Raw genomic sequence first — 17,124 nt, 5'->3', positions numbered from 1 at the left:
GCTGTCTTGTGGATTCACTCTGATGCTCTTGAAGGGGAGGTATATTAGCCAAGACCAATGCCAGTGGAGCTGCTGCTGGCAGAAGATGGAGAAATTAATGTGATTGGTTGTCTAATGCTCCTGTATACATCTCGCAGGAACCGGATCCTTGTTTAGTCCCTCCTAATTCCTCTTGGGCTGTTGGTGCCTGCCGCAGTAAGGCCCTTTCACTCTTCTCTTGGAGATTTTGAGAATCCTTTTATGTATTTAGATTGGGAGCACCTGTTAGGGGCAGTGCTGAGGCTGTGATATTAACAGCCAGTAGGGTTGATGTAGATGGTTGCAGACCTTTATTCAATTGAGTTGAATTACTGCCTCTAGGTATTTTCTGAATGGAGTCTCTGAAAGGGGGGGGCTCAAGATATTAGTATGCAATACTGTGACTCTAGGTCGGCCAGCCTATTTTCAATTTGAGACAGTTTAGTTAGAATGGGATCCATTATAGCTGTCAGCCTTTTAGTCACTTCAGTCCAGAAGGACTCATCTGGGGGTACTTGGAGCAATGATGGACTGTCCAACACTATAGGGGCTGGTGTTATAATGTTTGTTTTTGTCGCCCTAGTTTTGGGGGCTTTAGGTCTAATAACACAAGTGTTTTTGGGTTGCTTTTTCTTCGTGTTTGTACTACCCCCTGTTCTAGTTCGCTTAGCTAGTGGATTAGGCGTAAGCTCCTTTCGGGATGTATTTATGGGAGAGATTTCTGTCCCCCTCCTTGGTGTGGCCTGAACATTTGAATTTGGAGGGCTAGACCCGTGTTGGCCTGGTGGGAGATCAAGATTTACCCCTAGATGAAAAAGATGCAGCTCTATTGATAGGCGCTTTTCAGTTAGCTCTATTTCGTGTGTAAGAACACTTGCCGCTCTAATCAAGGATGAGTCCAAGGTCGAACCTACCTCTCCTGTGTTCTTGTCCCCCAGGGCCCTTCTTTTTGACATACTTTCAACAGAATGAAACAGTACCTGTCAGTTGCGCTGGAGTTAGAGGGTGGGCCCGACCCAGCCTCCTCCGGGCTCCTCCGGGCGTGGACGGGCCCACCCTTGACTGGGGCGCATCCCCGTGCGAGTCCCGCATCACGGACGGCGTTCAGTTTAAATAGTGCGTTCTTGTGCTGTGCAGAATTGGAGTTGTGGTCCTGAAGTGCCCAGAGGGGAGAAACCAAAAGAAAGCACCCAGCGCGAAGAAAACGAGCGGGACCAGCAGCTACAACATGCCACGGGCCGGCGTTCAGTTTAAAAAGCGCGTCCTCGCGCTGTGCAGGCTGAGAGTAGTGGTCCTGAAGTGCCCAGCGGGGAGAAACCAGCAGAAAGCGCCCAAAAAACCAGCGGGGGCCAGCAGCTAGAAACACATATATTAACATACCACCCGGGAACACCAGGTGCAGTACAACCTTTCAACTTGTAATCACATTATGACTACTTTCAGGCAAAACAGGACTACTGGTCCACTTGTAATAAGGTTCTCTGTGCAAAATAGCAAAACTAAGAGTTTCTACAGTGTATCTATTTGTAATTGCACAACAAGGGTGTTTAAATCAGTGCATGCCCCTTAGCACACCCCTTGAGGCAGGAAGATGGAACGCTCCACCTTGATGCCCACCATAAGTGATAATACATGGAAGATGGGCGCCAAAAACACAGGTGGTGCAAGGATTATAAGGAAACATGGAAAGCTCCAAAAACTGCCTCCAGGAAGTGGATTTCCTAAAAGCCCCAACTGATTAAAATTAAATTTAAAAAACTGTATTTCCTCCTGTAAAACCAAATACATAATTCATATAGAATGTAGGCATGGGCGGAAAATCCGTTCCGCTCGCGGATTTTGCGGATTTTCGGGAAATCCGCAATCCGCGAGATTTGCGAATCTCCCGCAAAATCCGCAAATCCGCGAGCAGCGGATTTTGCTCGCACTGCTCGCACTGTTCGCGTGAGTTCGCGTGAGTTCGCTCCCCGCGAATAAGTGCAAAATTGCAGAAATACGATTTTAGCAAAACTGAAAGTAACTACTTACCAGGTTCAAAAGTTCAGGCTCATCATTAGTAGCCATTTCCTGTAGTGCTTCCTGAGGGGCCCCTCCAGAGTTCAGTTGCCAGTTGAAACTATTATGTGACCCTGCTCTGAACCTCAGAATAGTTACACATATGCCACAAAGGTCCTGAATTACAGCTAAGGGAGACAAGCAGGAGCCAGGCTGGAAGTTAAAATCCATTAATCAGCCCCTAATTCATTATTGTCAGTTGGGGCAGGGCAGGTGTTGTAACTAATTTTGCAACAATGAAAGCACTTAGCAAGTGCAAAAGATCACTAATCAGGGCGCACTAAGGAAGCAGGTGCCAACTAAAAAAATATTCTGTGACACATTAATCAGCCCCAAATTAATTCAGGTCACTTGAGGCAGGGAAGGTGTGCTTTGCTTTGCCGAAAATAATGTACACTGGACAACCAGAGGGTGTGGTGATGAAACAGAGGGTGGCATGGGTGGGCCAGAGGGTGGCATGAGTAGTCAGAGAGTGGCAGTGGTGACAGAGAGTGGCAGTGATGAAGAAGAGCGTCCCAAACAGGCTGGACACGTAGAAACAACAAGTTCGCGAAACTTGCGACCCGACAGGTAAGTTCGCAATTTGCGAAAGTGTACAAAACCCTCGCGAACTGGCAGAAACACGGGCGAACACAAAAAAAAAAAATCCGCAAATTCGCGGGAATTCGCGGATTTTGCGGATTGCGAATCCGCAAATCCGCAAAATTCGCGAACGCGAGATCCGCAAAATTCGCTCATGCTTAATAGAATGATCAGAGGTCGATATATAATTGTTCAAAAGTGGAGTGTGTCTTAATTAATGTGCACAAATAGCAAAAGATGTTTCACAGGTGTCAAAGTGGAACCCTGTATCCAAATAATTAGAACTGTACCCCAAAATTCAAAAACCCACATTTACCTCAGGAAGTTCCCTTCAGGTTGATCTTGCATTAAAGAGTCCCTTGCTAAACATCAGTTTACCGGAGTATCATAAATAACTGGGACCCCTCAGTAATTGAGTTGTAAATCAGGGGAAGAGTTAAAGGGTTTTATTACAGGAATCTCAAAGTCAGGTAGTAGAGAACAAATGATTGAATTTCCATGAAGACTGGAAGGTAAAGTTATACAGAGTAGTTAAAATCAGAACAATTCTAAGTCTCAAATGAGCAGCAAAATCAAGAAAAGGTCGGGCAGCAATCCCTAATAAGCAAATTCAAAATCTCTAAAAGTGTGTCTCAGCCAGGGGAGGCTCCTCCGTTAGGGCGGAGGAGCACCACCCCACTGCTTTCTCTCAGTGCAAGAAAAAGAAAATAAATTGATATTTTAAATACTATTTTATTTTCTGCTTCTCCTGCTGTGAGAAAGCAGAAGGCAGGGGTATGCCTGGTTGGGGGTGGGCAGGAGGGTATGCCCAGTTGAGGGGAGGGTGGGTGGACGGGTCGGGGAGGAGTGGTTGCACCACTCTGAGTACCCTGATTGTTTGGTCGGCCCTGGGGCCGACCAAAGCAGTCATGTGCACTCTACATTTTCTCTATGTAGGCTGCATGCAGCCTACATAGAGAAATTGGCCACCTTACAGGTGCCCGGCTGGATGCTGTCCCCGACTCCGCACCAATCACAATGCTGCCATTGCAGCATTGTGATTGGCTTACAGGAAGGGAGGGAGCATGCCTGTTTCTGTTCAGGAACAGGAAAACGCGAACCCGGCCCAGGAGCAGAGGAGGCGCGGAACCCAGTGAGGAACGTTTTTTACATTTTTCTTCAATCCCCCCCTCACAGTACACCCACGCGATAACCCCTGCGCAATCCCCACCCACCCCTAAGTATTGCGAGTCGCGACTGGTCTCAGCCCAGAACCAAGGTGTTTTATACACAATTTCTGCATAGAGAATTAGCTAGAACATAGATTTAGCATGGTGTGATCCTATGCATTATTTCTTTAGCAAATCAGGGAAATGCCCGTCAACAACTTTATATGTTAGCACTATCAGCCAGATTCATGAAGCCAAATTGCGATCGCAATAGCTGCGAAAAAGCTATTGGGATCGCAATTTGATGAAAAGCTATTCAAGAACAAAATTTGCGAGTTCGCTAACATAGAATAGCGAATTCACAATATTATTCGCAGAATCCTGGTAGTACCCCATTAGCGATTCTGTAAATGCTAGAAACCAAGGATTCTGCGAATAAATCTGCAAAATCGCAATCGCTATTCAAGAAACATCGCAATTTGCGAATACCCCGAAAATCGCATTTTGCGAGGCACAATTTAAGGAGAACCCAAACCAGGTGGTAACCAGTAATGAGAAATTTTTGGGGGGGGGGGGAAACGTTTCCTAATCAGCAACAGGTGCTGGCCTGACCAAACACACTTAAGGAGATGCAGCTGCAGCATTAGGACACTCACAATGCCAGGACTCTACATGGTGGTCAGGCGGCGACAGCTACAGCGAGCAGCACGGAACAGACGTAGGATCCAGGAGAGGATATTCCGCCAGCGGGTCACCCTGCTGGGCCAAACCAGAGAGCAAATATACGCTAACTACCGCCTGAATGGGCCAATGATCATCAAGCTTATCCAGGACCTGGACCCCCTGATGCAGCACCCAAAAAGGCGGACCAATGCCGTGCCCACACATGTCCAGGTATTGTGCAGCCTGCACCTACTGGCTTCTGGAAGCTTCCAGGGGATAGTTGCCGTTGCTGGGGGGATATCCCAGCCCACCATGTCCCGCTGCCTCAGGAGTTTCCTAGATGCAATGCTGACCCAGCTACACCACCACATCTCATTCCCCACCAGCCAACAGGACTTGGATGGGACCAAGCATCCATTTTACAATGTTGCGCAATTTCCACATGTGATAGGATGCATTGACTGTACCCACATCCACATCTGCCCACCAGCACAAACGGAATACATGTACCGCAACCACAAGTCCTACCACTCCCTCAACATCCAGATGGTGTGCAATGCTAAGACATACATCATGGACATAGTGGCACAGTACCCTGGGAGCACACATGACTCCTTCATATTCCGGCACAGCGGTCTCCACACACGACTGGCCAGGGGAGACTTTGGTAAAGGACACCTACTCGGTAAGTACACTTACCCCACAATGTTACACTGTGATGATGTAGCTGTGCAGCACAGGCACTCACCCTCTGCTCCTCTCATTCAGGTGACAGTGGCTACGCTCTCCGTGAGTACCTCCGCACCCCATACCTCAACCCTGCAACACCACAGCAACGGCGTTACAATGTAGCACACATACGCACAAGGAATTGCATTGAGAGGACATTTGGGTTCCTGAAGAGCAGATTCTGCATACTTCACAAGACTGGTGGGGCCATGAAATACGATCCGGATGTCTGCTGCCGCATTGTGGCTGTGTGTGCTATACTACACAACATTGCTACCAAGCGCCGGATACCTGTAGAGATATCTGGCAGTGAGTCGGAAGGGGACCACCGGCCACCTGCACATGCGCGTCATGCACGCAGGGAAAATCCTGCTGAAGGACACAGACCGCGCAACCAAATCACAATTAACTGTTTCTAGTGCATCCACTCCCCTCACCCAACACTTCACTCATGCATGACAATTGAAATAATGACAGGAGTTCGATGTTCAATGCTTGAATAAATATTATTGTTGTGTGCACAATAATAAGGAATAATTTGTATCAGTCACATATGAGGAGTATTGCGCCATACTGCTCAATATTACTAACTGGACATGCTTATGTCAGCAGCATGTCTCTGCCCATGTACTGAAATGTCATTGGCGCCTCTGGTGCGCAGCTCCCAGTCGCCTCCCAGGCTCCTCCTCCGGCAGGGCAAGTGATCCCGCACTGGGCCTGCTGCTGCGGCGTAGGACACCGACCTGTGTCGCAGACAGGCTGCTGATACTCGATGTCCCCTCGCTCGTGTCATCCCCTCCGGTTGGTTGTAGGGCCTGGACAGCAGTGGTCACCTGCTCGAGTGCACGTGCCACGTCCTCACAGCATTGTACCATCTGCAGCTGCATTGCCAGGGACCGACGGGACAGCTGGGAGGTGGCATTTCCTATCACGTAATTTTGAACGTGTGTATGCCGAGAGGCGTGTGAGTAGCTGGCGGTGGCGGCGGCGGGTGAGGTTGCGCTGGCTGATCATGGCCGCAGTGTTTGCCTCCATGGCAGTGGACATCCGGTCAATGCGATCAGACAGATTGGCAACATTCCTGCCTGTGTTGTGCAGCTGCAGATGTATTGCACCTAGGTGTCGTGCCTGCAATTGGTGCACGCGCAGCATGCGCCGCTCAATAGAGAGCCCTGGCACACGCACAGCCATCCCCCTCCTGCCGGTGCGTGGTGTACTCTGCCGCCGCTCCCTGACATGCCTGCCGTGCTGGCTGGGCACAGTGGGTGTGCGCTGTGTCGCAGGTCTAGCAGCACCTGATGTTGATGGTGCCACTGGAATGGGTCTTGCAGCTGGCAATGTTGGTGTGCCTGATGTAGCTGGCGTTGCAGGTGGTGGTACGTTTGGTGGCACCGGAGCTTGGCCAGATGGTGCTGGTTGTGTGGATGTTCCCTCTTCCTCACCCTCAGGCTCCTCCGGAGCGTCATCTATCTGCAGCCTCTCGCTGTCACTGCTGGAGTAATCTGCGCCACCTGTGATGGAAAGTGGACGTAGATTAATTACATGTATCTTTGACATGTGCAGTTGCTACATGCATGCTGGCTTCCATTCCCTGACTGGCTGTTGCAAAGCGTACATTGGGACATGCCTGGCTGCATGGGAGTTTTTGTACATTGTGGTCAGACTACATGTCCCACAATGCAATAGGGATGTTCTGATGTGCATGGGCTGCATGACTGGGGTTGATTATGGGAGGCTATAGGGTCATGGCCATTGTTAGGGGACAGGGTCGCAGTCGCATGGCACTTACCTTGGCTGTCTTGGGTGGGAGTCCAGACGGATAACCCCAACACATGCCTCAGGTTGCAGTGTGTCCTCCACACGATCCTCCAAGGGGGTGTTGGAAGGGACTGTAGGCTTTCCCCCTCCAGTTGCAAGGCGCTCTCCAAGCCTCTCAGCCACCCTCTCCTTTGCACAACCTCAGAGGTCGTACCACCTCTTCTTGAGGTCGTCTATGGACCTCTGTGTGACTCCTACTGCGTTCACTCTGGCGCGGATGCGCCGCCACAGTCGCCGTTTCTCGGCCTCAGGCACCCTCCTGGAGTCCTTGCCGAAAAGTTTGTCGTGGTATTTGCAGACTCCATCGATTAGATGCTCCAGCTCCTGCTCCGAGAACTTTATCTTGCGCTTTCGCCCGGTGTCACTGGGCCCTGCTGCTGCTTCCTGTGCCATAGCTGCAGTCTGCAGTATCCTAAATTCCAAGACTGGAGGTGGTTTGTGAGGAGCTCTGAGTGGTGCTGCTTCAATGTCTGCCTCAGTGTTCTCAATGGGGGAGGACTCTGCCTGCTTCCTGGTTGTGATGTCATCACTGTGCTCGAAATGCGACTTCCTGTTTTCCTTGCGAGATCTCAATTCCAACACGAAAATGGACGGATTTTGCGATTTTACTGCGATTTTGGAAAATCGCTATCGGCTTTTGCGGCCGGATGCGAATCGCTATTTTTTCTCGCACTTTTACATGAATCCCATGCAAATTCTAAATTGCGATTCGGTATTAATCACAATTTAGAATTCGCATATTTCGGCTGGTACACAGTCAAAATATCAAGTTGATAATGTCGACTAACAAAAATATCGAGTTAGTAAAATCGAAGGTAAGTAATATCGATAACAGAAATATCGATATAAAAAATATCGATTTGTGTGTGGATAAATAATATCGAGGACATCAAATTCGACATAGAAAATATCAAAGTCAAAAATATCGATAACAAAAATGTAGAAATTTTATATAGTGTTAATTTTAATGTATGTAAAGTATTTATAGTGTAAAATGTTAGGTTTATGTATTTTAATAATTAATTATTAGTGAAATAAAGTATGTAAAATGTTTAGGAGCGGGATGTAGGGTTTATAGGGGATAAGGGTGGGTAGTGTTTTAAAATGTATATTATAAAATATAATAATAGTAGTAATATTAAATATAATTGCAAAAATAATTAAAATATAGAGAGGAAGTTGCTAATATTAATTAATTAATAATGTATAATGTAATTTTTATTTAATGTTTAGTAGTGGGTTCTAGGGTTTATAGGGGTTAAGGGTGGGTAGTGTTTTAAAAAGTGTAGATTTTTTAAAAAAAATAATTTCAAATTTGTTTTAAAAATTTGAAATTAAATTTCAAAATTGAAAATAATTTCAAAATTTTAGAAAAATTATTCTTTGTAAATTTGAAAATATTTTTTATGTTTGGTAGTGTGTTATAGGGTTTATAGTGGATAAGGGTGGTTATTGTATTAAAAAGTATGTAAGGAAAAAATAATATTTTTAAATTATAAATTTAAAATTAGAAAAAAAAAATTTAAGTTAGAAATTTGTGCAAACTTTTGAAAAAATTTAAATAATTTATTTTTTTAACATATTAGTGATGTTGAGTAGTGGGTAATAGGGTTTATAGGGGTTATGGGTGGGTAGTGTAATAATGATTATTTATTAAAAAAAATTATAAAAGAAAAATTTAATTTAAATTTGAAATTATTTTTAAAAATCTTTTAAAAAATTACAATTTTAATTTAAAAATGACATTTTAATGAAAATGTTCATTACATGTTTAGTAGTGGTTTATAGGGTTTGTAGGGGATAAGGATGGGTAGTTTTGTAAAAAGTATATATACATACATTTGTTATTAATTAATTAAAAATGAAATATAAACTAATAAAAATGTTTTTAAATTTTATAATTTTGAAAATAATATTAAAAATAATTATTTAAATTAAAAATTGATAAATAATGTTTGGTATTGTGTTCTAGTGTTTATAGGGGATTAGGGTGTGTAGTGTTAAGACAAGTTTCTATGAAATATTAAACTTGTATGTATTATTTAAGAAAATGAGTAAAAAAATAATTATCAAAATATTAGTGATACATTTACTTTTATTTTTTATGTTTAATATTTGATTTTATGGTTCTGTGTACAGCACTTATTCTAATTAATAGTAGTTTGTAGTTAGAATAGTAAATTAAATAGGTTCAGTGTCCAGCACCTACCCTAATTAAATGTTGATTGGAGTTGGAATAGTAAATTAAATAGGTTCAGTGTCCAGCACCTACCCTAATTAAATGTTGATTGGAGTTGGAATAGTAAATTAAATAGGTTCAGTGTTCAGCACCTACCCTAATTAAATGTAGATTGGATTTGGAATAGTACATTAAATAGGTTCAGTGTCCAACACCTACCCTAATTAGATGTAGATTGGAGTTGGATTAGTAAATTAAATAGGTTCAGTGTCCAGCACCTACCCTAATTAAATGTTGATTGGAGTTGGAATAGTAAATTAAATAGGTTCAGTGTCCAACACCTACCCTAATTAAATGTAGATTGGAGTTGGAATAGTAAATTAAATAGGTTCAGTGTCCAGCATCTACCATAATTAAATGTTGATTGGAGTTGGAATAGTAAATTAAATAGGTTCAGTGTCCAACACCTACCCTAATTAAATGTAGATTGGAGTTGGAATAGTAAATTAAATAGGTTCAGTGTCCAGCACCTACCCTAATTAAATGTTTATTGTTGTTGGAATAGTAAATTAAATAGGTTCAGTGTCCAGCACCTACCCTAATTAAATGTAGATTGGAGTTGGAATAGTAAATTAAATAGGTTTAGTGTCCAGCACCTACCCTAATTACATGTAGATTGGATTTGGAATAGTAAATTAAATAGGTTCAGTGCCCAGCACCTACCCTAATTAAATGATGTTTGGAGTTGGAATAGTAAATTTCATGGGTTCAGTGTCCAGCACCTACCCTAATTAAATGTAGATTGGAGTTGGAATAGTACATTAAATGGGTTCAGTGTCCAACACCTACCCTAATTAGATGTAGATTGGAGTTGGAATAGTAAATTAAATAGGTTCAGTGTCCAGCACCTACCCTAATTAAATGTTGATTGGAGTTGGAATAGTAAATTAAATAGGTTCAGTGTCCAGCACCTACCCTAATTGAATGTAGATTGGAGTTGGAATAGTAAATTAAATAGGTTTAGTGTCCAACACCTACCCTAATTAAATGATGATTGGAGTTGGAATAGTAAATAAATAGGTTTAGTGTCCAACACCTACCCTAATTAAATGTTGATTGGAGCTGGAATAGTAAATTTAATTGGTTCAGTGTCCAGCACCTACCCTAATTAAATGATGATAGGAGTTGGAATAGTAAATTTAATTGGTTCAGTGTCCAGCACCTACCCTAATTAAATGTTGATTGGAGTTGGAATAGTAAATTAAATAGGTTCAGTGTCCAGCAACTACCCTAATTAGATGTAGATTGGAGTTGGAATAGTAAATTAAATAGGTTCAGTGTCCAGCACCTACCCTACTTAAATGTTGATTGGAGTTGGAATAGTAGATTAAATAGGTTCAGTGTCCAGCACCTACCCTAATTAAATGTAGATTGGAGTTGGAATAGTAAATTTAATTGGTTCAATGCCCAGCACCTACCCTAATTAAATGATGATTGGAGTTGGAATACTAAATTAAATAGGTTTAGTGTCCAACACCTACCATAATTAAATGATGATTGGTGTTGGAATAGTAAATTAAATAGGTTCAGTGTCCAACACCTACCTTAATTAAATGCAGATTGGAGTTGGAATAGTAAATTAAATAGGTTCAGTGTCCAACACCTACCCTAATTAGATGTAGATTGGAGTTGGAATAGTAAATTAAATAGGTTCAGTGTCCAGCATCTTACATAATTAAATGTTGATTGGAGTTGGAATAGTAAATTAAATAGGTTTAGTGTCCAACACCTACCCTAAATATATGTAGATTGGTGTAGGAATAGTAAATTAAATAGGTTCAGTGTCCAGCACCTACCCTAATTAAATGTAGATTGGAGTTGGAATAGTAAATTAAATAGGTTCAGTGTCCAACACCTACCCTAATTAAATGTAGATTGAAGTTGGAATAGTAAATTTAATTGGTTCAGTGTCCAGCACCTACCCTAATTAAATGATGATAGGAGTTGGAATAGTAAATTTAATTGGTTCAGTGTCCAGCACCTACCCTAATTAAATGTTGATTGGAGTTGGAATAGTAAATTAAATAGGTTCAGTGTCCAGCAACTACCCTAATTAGATGTAGATTGGAGTTGGAATAGTAAATTAAATAGGTTCAGTGTCCAGCACCTACCCTACTTAAATGTTGATTGGAGTTGGAATAGTAGATTAAATAGGTTCAGTGTCCAGCACCTACCCTAATTAAATGTAGATTGGAGTTGGAATAGTAAATTTAATTGGTTCAATGCCCAGCACCTACCCTAATTAAATGATGATTGGAGTTGGAATAGTAAATTAAATAGGTTTAGTGTCCAACACCTACCATAATTAAATGATGATTGGTGTTGGAATAGTAAATTAAATAGGTTCAGTGTCCAACACCTACCTTAATTAAATGCAGATTGGAGTTGGAATAGTAAATTAAATAGGTTCAGTGTCCAACACCTACCCTAATTAGATGTAGATTGGAGTTGGAATAGTAAATTAAATAGGTTCAGTGTCCAGCATCTTACATAATTAAATGTTGATTGGAGTTGGAATAGTAAATTAAATAGGTTTAGTGTCCAACACCTACCCTAATTAAATGTAGATTGGAGTTGGAATAGTAAATTAAATAGGTTCAGTGTCCAGCACCTACCCTAATTAAATGATGATTGGAGTTGGAAGAGTAAATTAAATAGGTTTAGTGTCCAACACCTACCCTAATTAAATGTTGATTGGAGTTGGAATAGTAAATTAAATAGGTTCAGTGTCCAGCACCTACCCTAATTAAATGTTGATTGGAGTTGGAATAGTAAAGTAAATAGGTTCAGTGTCCAGCACCTACTCTAATTAAATGTAGATTGGAGTTTGAATAGTAAATTAAATAGGTTCAGTGTCCAGCACCTACACAAAATAATAGTAGTTTGGAGTCAGAACAGTAAATTAAATAGGTTCTCTGTGCATTACTTACCCTAAATAAATGTTCATTGGAGTAGGAATACTAAATTACATAGGTTCAGTATCCATCATCTACCCTAATTAAATGTTGTATATATTTATAGATTGTAAAATAAAAAATAAAAATATTAGTAATAATGTTATTAATGAATTTTCAATAGCTACAAGATAAAAATCACACAGTTGTTTTTCAAACAAATCTTTATTTTTTTTAAACAATTCAAATTAAGTACATTATATATGTATTACAAATGAATGTATAGTGTAATGAATAAAAATTATAAATACAATGTAATTAGAAAAATAACATTTTTGAGTAGTTGTTTAGGAAAGTACATTTTAGGCACATAGAAAAAAATGTAGTTCAAGATTATGCAATGAGTAATACTATACATACATTTAACAAAATGTGACATATTTCTAAATAATGATATATTGGTAATGAAATATATCTTTTTCATTTGTAAATATAATCCAGTGTTGTAGAAATGATGTTATAAAAAAATTCACATTTTTATAAAGATATTTTGAAATTAATAATATTGTACATCATACCATTAACATAATTATCAGAATGTTTGTACATTATACAATTTTTTGTATGTTGTAAAATTATTCATATTAAAAAATAATTGTTAATATGAATAATTTTAAAATGTTAGTTATATTGTTAAAAAATGAATACAGAAAAAATAGATAGTAAATTAGACATTTTTATCAGATTATTTTTTAATAAATATTACATTAAATATTAACATTGATTAATATTTAATGTAATAAATATTAAAAGTATTAATATAATACATTTGTAAGTTAAAAAATACATATATATTTGAACATGTTGGTAAGTATTTTTGAAAAAAATTTCATTGTTTTTCACAGTAAAAAAAATGTTTTGGGCATTTATTGCACTATTTTTTACATTACTGTATTATTTGGGTCTTTTATTTTGTAACTGCTCATTGTCTTTTTGGGTCATTTTGAGAGAGTGAAGGTCGCGGTTGGAAGCAGCTTCACGTCTGATCAGGTAAGAGTGTATTTAGATACATTTTTACTATTTTATCTAACTTTTGAAGGTAGTCGTTTGTTATTTAGGGGTTGTGGATTACTGTCTGAGTATTTAGATAGTATGGAGTTGAGTCAATACGTTTTTCGGTTACCAAGGCTTTTTGTTGTTTTAAGTTGTTGGAGTTAGTGAGTTTGTGCTAGGATTTGGCTATTTTTTAAACAAACAAGTATGTAATGTTTATATTTAATGCTATATTTCTAAGTGTTATGTGGGTGGGATTGTTTAATTTTTTTTCTAGGTATTTGGATACAGCTATTTCCGTTTCCGAGCTGTGACGTTTTTTTTATCAAAGGAAGTGTGTTTCAGTTGTTTGAACTGAGATGTATAGCATACTTCCTTTATTTTTCGGGTTTCCTGGAGGGTTTATTACATTTTTGCATTATTTTCAGGTTTTTTAATGGATTTGGAACAATCAATTTATTTAGATGCTGGATGGATTTTGCACAGTTGTATTTTTACATTTTATAGGGTATTTTTATTTCTTTTTTTGAGCATTTCTCACTACATGTATTGTAATGGATTATTGGATTTGCTTATGATGTTGCTGTGAAAGGTAAGTGAATTATTGTTAATATTTTTTTGGGGTGGGAAAAGTGTTGTTATGAAATGTATTTAATATACTTAGATAATTATTTTGTCTATATATAATTAAGAAAATAAATATATTAGACAAAATAATGAAAAAATATTTATATTATAATATGTGTGGTTTCATATTTCTGGATATTTGAGGATTTTGACCCTTTGATTTAGTTAGTATTGTTAGTTTAATGTTTTGGCTATCATTTTTAAGTATTCTAGTCCTCTTGTTGTAGGGTAAAGTTGTACTTGCTGTTGTAAATATTGATACATTTGAGCAGTTTGTCTTGAGAGTTTGGGTTTTAGTTGTAAGACAGATTGCTCCATTCGTAATTCTTTAACACTTTGCTCTTTTTGGATTGCTGTGAGGAGTTTGTGTAGTGTGGGAGTTGTTCATCCAGTAGAAGATAGGAAGGCACTATGCCAACCTTCAACTGCGTTGTTTGTTTTGGCTTCTTGGTTTAGGGTTGGTAGATATACATTCCACCAGGGAATTAAGAATTTAGGTTGGCGTCTGTGGCCTGACCTGTGTAGTCTCCCTACCCAGTTGTCCTCAAAGTAATCCAAAAGTGGAGCAAGTTTTTGTTCGTTTTGTGTGTAGAAAGGACTTTCAATTAACAGATTATAATGTTCAGCCATGTCAGTTATTGGCACATATGCCAGAACTATTAGGTGTTTTATTTGGTATGGAAAGGTAATATTGGTTGCATACTCAACACTAAGTGTAGATTTTTGTAAATGTCTCCATAGACATTGGTTAAAATGAAAGTAACATCCTTGTATGGATGTGTGTGGATATGTTTTAAGAATGGAATTAATCATAGCTTGTTCGAAGTCTATTATTATTTTTAGTGGAAAGTAGTCTGATGTTTGTTCTTTGATTTTGTGCAATATTTCTGTGTAAGTTGCTGTTTGTTTGTTTGGCAACAAACAGCAGATGAATGGGATACAGGTATTATGATATTGCCCATGTATTGTATACAACTGATAGAATGGTTTAGGGCATATGCTAAAAGTGCCATCCATCATCCATGTTTGACTTTCTTTTACTTTTTTAAGGTTGTTATTTGTATCAAACATGATTATCCTTTTATCTTTGCTATGATTATCATAGAAGATAAAAGGTTCGTCATTATGTGTGATGGTAAGTTCAGGTGGAATAATGATTTCCTCAAAAGTTTTAGGTATTGGTATTGTGGGTCTACTGGATTTGTTGGTCCTAGCTATGGTTCTTTTTATTGAAGCAATTGATGGTAACTGACCTCTTGCTTCTCTGGGTACTCTAGGTAGTAATTCTTTTAGAATTACGCTAGTTGGTAGGTCAGATGTGCTACTTAATTCTTTTATATTTTCTAGAGTGGATCTAACCTCGATTTCTGAGATGTTAGGTGGATGGTTATGTTCAGTAGTATTAATGACACTTGTTTCTCTGGTAGTAGCACGCCCATAGCATTTGTTAGAGTAATACTTAGTACATTTCCAGTTAACTTTAAGGTCTTTTTGTTTCTCCTGAGTATAAGTACAACCGATATAGCATAATAAAAATGTTCCTTTCTGAGATGTAATAAATCTTGCATCTTCTGTCATTCTTGTTTTCTTTTATCTAGAAAAGTTATATACAAAATATTAGGAAATTTTGTAACGTTATTACCATTTTAAATAAAACATGTACTATTTTTAGCTTCTTACTTACCAACAGTAAAGTAGTAGCTTTAGAAAGTAGATGTATTTTCAGTCAGATGGTGTTCTAGTTTTTATAGGTCTGTAGAAAGAAAGTAAACTATTTGTATATTTGTGTATTTTGGTTAGACATTTGCTAGAGTGTAACCTTTCATAATGAGAAAGTTACTTTTTAGGGATTACAAAAGAGAACATTTTAAGAAAATACTAACAGAAGTAGTAACAAAGTCAAGTATTAACATTGTCCATGTTTTAGAGCATACAATGAGTATATCTGTTTGCATTTTGTACTTACCAAGTGTTTATGGTTAGTTGCTGAATGTCTGTTCTTGGATTAGAATGAGTTGCTTTTTGTAGCTCTGTTATCTGTTTTGAGAAAAAGTATAGTATTGTTACAAATGGTATTTATGTTACAAAAATATGTGAAATGTTTTACAAAAGCAGTTTTACTTATTTAGTGAAAAGAACCTGGATTTATTAATTTTTTAGGAGTTAAAACGGAAGATACAGGTTTTAAAAGATATTTTTCTTTTAACTATTTGTCTAATGGATTTAAGATAAAACAAGAATTAGATATATACCTTTTTTATAGTTAATTCATCGATTTTCTTGAAGACAAAGTTCAACTCTTTTGTATAGTAGAGTCTGTTGTAGGAAAAAGGAGATAGAGAACGAAAGATTTAGTTTTAAAATGTAGCATATGAGTAATTGGTTACAATAGATCATAATTATGTAGCAGTGCTATATGATTACTTACTTGTAGTATTTAGTAGTATTTTCATGCACAGAAGAATCTAGAGGGAGCTCCAAAAACTGGCAGTATGTTGTCACGCTGAATCTTGCCTGCAGGATTTAGGGATAATTGTGAATGGTTTATATAGGGTATGCTTAATTAGTGTTTCTTTCTGATTGGTTACATATGTTCAGAAGAGTTACCATTGGTTAGTTTGAATTTTTTTTAGTAAAAGAATTAACTTATATGTTACTTAAAGGTTTATATAGAGGACTAGTGAAATAGTAAGTATATAAATAAAAATGTATTTAATTATTGTTTGTAGTTAAAATAGATTAATAATAGGGAAAAACATTGTATGTATAAAAGGAGTGTTTATATAAATATAGTAATAACATACAAAAAAATAATTGAAAGTAATGTGATATATAAGTTACTAAACGTTTTTTTAATATTTTAAATATATTTATATGTGTGTATTAGTAAGAGTGTTGATGTGTAGTGGTTATATAAGAAATATATACTTATTTAGAGTTATCGATATTTTGAGTGAATCGAAATAAGTGCAGTCGATATTAGTGTTATCGATATTTTTGTAGTATACTATATTAAATAATAAATGGCGATATTATGTTAATCGATAATTTTGTTATCGATAATAGTGTAGTCAATATTTTTGTACATCGATAATGTGGGGTCGATATTTTAGTAAATATATAAATATGTATAGGGAGTCGATGTTATTGTTATCGATGTTTGAGACTCGATGTTAGTGTAGATCGATTTTTATAAAATTGATATTTTGTCAGTGATTCATTTCGGCTTTCATGAATCTGGCAGTATATCATTTTCTAAGAAAGCATCTTGTTTTTCACATCACTGTCACCCAGAAAT

The sequence above is a fragment of the Lissotriton vulgaris genome, chromosome 5, assembly GCF_964263255.1.
Source record: "Lissotriton vulgaris chromosome 5, aLisVul1.2, whole genome shotgun sequence".
Lineage (NCBI taxonomy): Eukaryota > Metazoa > Chordata > Amphibia > Caudata > Salamandridae > Lissotriton > Lissotriton vulgaris.
This window is presented reverse-complemented; position numbering follows the sequence as displayed.